Below are 4,706 nucleotides of genomic sequence, written 5' to 3'. Positions count from 1 at the left end.
TGGGTGTGTTACATTGACAGAGTGGGGTCAGTCAGCTCTTCCCTGTGTAGTGTTACATTGACAGAGTGGGGTCAGTCTGCTCTTTACAGTGTGTGTTACATTGACATAGTGGGGTCAGTCTGTTCTTCCATGGGTGTGTTACATTGACAGAGTGGGGTCAGTCTGCTATTCCCTGTGTGTAACATTGACAGAGTGGGGTCAGTCTGCTCTTCCCTGTGTGTGTTAGATTGACAGAGTGGGGTCAGTCTGTTCTTCCATGTGTGTGTTACATTGACAGAGTTGGGTCAGTCTGTTCTTCCCTGGGTGTGTTCCATTGTCAGAGTGGGGTCGGTCTGCCCTTCCCTGTGTGTTTTACATTGACAGAGGGGGTCAGTCTGCTCTTTCCTGGGTGGGCTTCATTGACAGAGTGGGGTCAGTGTGCTCAAACCAGTGTGCGTTAAATTGACAGAGTGGGGTCCGTCAGCTCTTCCCTGGGTGTGTTACATTGACAGAGTGGGGTCGGTCTGCCCTTCACTGTATGTGTTACATTGACAGAGTGGGGTCAGTCTGCTCTTTACAGGGTGTGTTACATTGACACAGTGGGGTCAGTCTGCTCTTTCCTGGGTGTGTTACATTGACAGAGTGGGTCAGTCTGCTCTTTCCAGGGTGGGTTACATTGACAGAGTGGGGTCAGTCTGCTCTTCCCTGGGTGTGTTACATTGGCAGAGGGGGGTCAGTCTGCCCTTCCCTGGGTGTGCTACATTGACAGAGGGGGGTCAGTCTGCCCTTCCCTGTGTGTGTTACATTGACAGAGTGTGCTCAGTCTGCTCTTCCCTGGGGGTCTTACATTGACAGAGTGGGGTCAGTCTGCTCTTCCCTGGGGGTGTTCCATTGAAAGGGTGGGGTCAGTCTGCTCTTCCCTGCGGGTGTTACATTGACAGTGTGGGGTCAGTGTGCTCAAACCTGGGTGGTTACATTGACAGAGTTGGGTCAGTCTGCTCTTCCCTGGGGGTGTTACATCGACAGATTGGGTTCAGTCTGCTCTTCCCTGTGTGTGTTACATTGACAGAGTGGGGTCAGTCTGCTCTTTCCTGGGTGGGTTACATTGACAGTGTGGGGTCAGTGTGCTCAAACCTGGGTGGTTACATTGACAGAGTGGGGTCAGTCTGCTCTTTACAGGGTGTGTTACATTGACAGAATTAGGTTGGTCTGCCCTTCCCTGTGTGTGTTACGTTGACAGAGTGGGGTCAGTGTGCTCAAACCTGGATGCGTTAAATTGACAGAATGGGGTCAGTCAGCTCTTCCCTGTGTGTGTTACATTGACAGAGTGGGGTCAGTCTGCTCTTTACAGTGTGTGTTACATTGACATAGTGGGGTCAGTCTGTTCTTCCATGGGTGTGTTACATTGACAGAGTGGGGTCAGTCTGCTATTCCCTGTGTGTAACATTGACAGAGTGGGGTCAGTCTGCTCTTCCCTGTGTGTGTTAGATTGACAGAGTGGGGTCAGTCTGTTCTTCCATGTGTGTGTTACATTGACAGAGTTGGGTCAGTCTGTTCTTCCCTGGGAGTGTTACATTGACAGAGTGGGGTCAGTCTGCTATTCCCTGTGTGTAACATTGACAGAGTGGGGTCAGTCTGCTCTTCCCTGTGTGTGTTAGATTGACAGAATGGGGTCAGTCTGACCTTCCCTGGATGTGTTACATTGACAGAGTGGGGTCAGTCTGCACTTCCCTGGGTGAGTTACATTGACAGAGTGGGGTCAGTCTGCTCTTCCCTGGGGGTGTTAAATTAACAGAATGGGGTCAGTATGCCCTTCCCTGGATGTGTTGCATTCACAGAGAAGGGTCAGTCTGCTCTTCCCTGGGTGTGTTACATTGACAGAGTGGGGTCAGTCTGCTCTTCCCTGGGTGTGTTCCATTGTCAGAGTGGGGTCGGTCTGCCCTTCCCTGTGTGTTTTACATTGACAGAGTGGGGTCAGTCTGCTCTTTACAGAGTGTGTTACATTGACAGAGTGGGGTCAGTCTGCTCTTTACAGGGTGTGTTACATTGACAGAATTAGGTTGGTCTGCCCTTCCCTGTGTGTGTTACGTTGACAGAGTGGGGTCAGTGTGCTCAAACCTGGATGCGTTAAATTGACAGAATGGGGTCAGTCAGCTCTTCCCTGTGTAGTGTTACATTGACAGAGTGGGGTCAGTCTGCTCTTTACAGTGTGTGTTACATTGACATAGTGGGGTCAGTCTGTTCTTCCATGGGTGTGTTACATTGACAGAGTGGGGTCAGTCTGCTATTCCCTGTGTGTAACATTGACAGAGTGGGGTCAGTCTGCTCTTCCCTGTGTGTGTTAGATTGACAGAGTGGGGTCAGTCTGTTCTTCCATGTGTGTGTTACATTGACAGAGTTGGGTCAGTCTGTTCTTCCCTGGTTGTGTTCCATTGTAAGAGTGGGGTCGGTCTGCCCTTCCCTGTGTGTTTTACATTGACAGAGGGGGTCAGTCTGCTCTTTCCTGGGTGGGCTTCATTGACAGAGTGGGGTCAGTCTGCACTTCCCTGGGTGAGTTACATTGACAGAGTGGGGTCAGTCTGCTCTTCCCTGGGGGTGTTAAATTAACAGAATGGGGTCAGTATGCCCTTCACTGTATGTGTTACATTGACAGAGTGGGGTCAGTCTGCTCATCCCTGGGTGTGTTACATTGACAGAGTGGGGTCAGTCTGCTCTTCCCTGGGTGTGTTCCATTGTCAGAGTGGGGTCGGTCTGCCCTTCCCTGTGTGTTTTACATTGACAGAGTGGGGTCAGTCTGCTCTTTACAGAGTATGTTACATTGACAGAGTGGGGTCACTCTGTTCTTCCTTGAGTGTGTTACATTGACAGAGTTGGGTCAGTCTGCTCTTCCCTGGGTGTGTTCCATTGACAGAGTGCGGTCTGTTTGCTCTTCCCTGCGAAGGTTACATTGACCGATTGGGGTCAGTCTGCTCTTAACTGAGTGGGTTACATTGACAGAGTTGGGTCAATCTGCTCATCCCTGTGTGTGTTACATTGACAGAGGGGGTCAGTCTGCTCTTTCCTGGGTGGGCTTCATTGACAGAGTGGGGTCAGTGTGCTCAAACCAGGGTGCGTTAAATTGACAGAGTGGGGTCCGTCAGCTCTTCCCTGGGTGTGTTACATTGACAGAGTGGGGTCGGTCTGCCCTTCACTGTATGTGTTACATTGACAGAGTGGGGTCAGTCTGCTCTTTACAGGGTGTGTTACATTGACAGAGTTGGGTCAGTCTGCTCTTCCCTGGGGGTGTTACATCGACAGAGTGGGGTCAGTCTGCTCTTCCCTGCGTGTATTACTTTGATAGAATGGGGTCAGTCTGCTCTTCCCTGGGTGTGTTATATTGACAGAGTTGGGTCAGTCTGCTCTTCCCTGGGGGTGTTACATCGACAGAGTGGGGTCAGTCAGCTCTTCCCTGTGTGTGTTACATTGACAGAGTGGGGTCAGTCTGCTCTTTACAGGGTGTGTTACATTGACATCGTGGGGTCAGTCTGTTCTTCCATGGGTGTGTTACATTGTCAGAGTGGGGTCAGTCTGCTATTCCCTGTGTGTAACATTGACAGAGTGGGGTCGGTCTGCTCTTACCTGGGTGTGTTACATTGACAGAGGGGGGTCAGTCCGCCCTTTCCTGGGTGTGTTACATTGACAGATTGGGGTCAGTCTGCTCTTCCCTGGGTGTGCTACATTGACAGAGGGGGGTCAGTCTGCCCTTCCCTGTGTGTGTTACATTGACAGAGTGGGGTCTGTCTGCTCTTCCCTGCGTGTATTACTTTGATAGAATGGGGTCAGTCTGCTCTTCCCTGGGGGTCTTACATTGACAGAGTGGGGTCAGTCTGCTCTTCCCTGGGGGTGTTCCATTGAAAGGGTGGGGTCAGTCTGCTCTTCCCTGGGGGTGTTAAATTGACAGAGTGGGGTCAGTCTGCTCTTCCCTGGGTGTGTTATATTGACAGAGTGGGGCCAGTCTGCTCTTCCCTGGGTGTGTTACATTGACAGAGTGGGGTCAGTCTGCTCTTTACAGGGTCTTTTACATTGACATATTGGGGTCAGTCTGTTCTTCCATGGGTGTGTTACATTGATAGAGTTGTGTCAGTCTGCTCTTCCCTGGGGGTGTTAAATTAACAGAATGGGGTCAGTCTGCCCTTCCCTGGACGTGTTGCATTCACAGAGAAGGGTCAGTCTGCTCTTCCCTGTGTGTTTTACATTGACAGAGTGGGGTCAGTCTGCTCTTTGCAGAGTGTGTTCCATTGACAGAGTGGGGTCAGTCTGTTCTTCCCTGAGTTTGTTACATTGACAGAGTGGGGTCAGTCTGCTCTTCCCCGGGTGTATTACATTGACAGAGTGGGGTCAGTCTGCTCTTCCCTGGGTGTGTTACATTGACAGAGTCGGGTCAGTCTGCTCTTCCCTGGGTGTGTTACATTGACAGAGTCGGGTCAGTCTGCTCTTCACTGGGTGTGTTATAATGACAGGTGGGGGTGTCAGTCTGCTCTTCCCTGGGGGTGTCACATTGACAGAGTGGGGTCAGTCTGCACTTCCCTGGGTGTGTTACATTGACAGAGTTGGGTCAGTCTGTTCTTCCCTGGTTGTGTTACATTGACACAGTGGGAACAGTCTGCTCTTCCCTGGGCGTGTTATATTGACAGAGTTGGGTCAGTCTGCTCTTCCCTGGGGGTGTTACATCGACAGAGTGGGGTCAG

Source organism: Chiloscyllium punctatum, unplaced genomic scaffold (assembly GCF_047496795.1).
Source record: "Chiloscyllium punctatum isolate Juve2018m unplaced genomic scaffold, sChiPun1.3 scaffold_112, whole genome shotgun sequence".
Lineage (NCBI taxonomy): Eukaryota > Metazoa > Chordata > Chondrichthyes > Orectolobiformes > Hemiscylliidae > Chiloscyllium > Chiloscyllium punctatum.
This window is presented reverse-complemented; position numbering follows the sequence as displayed.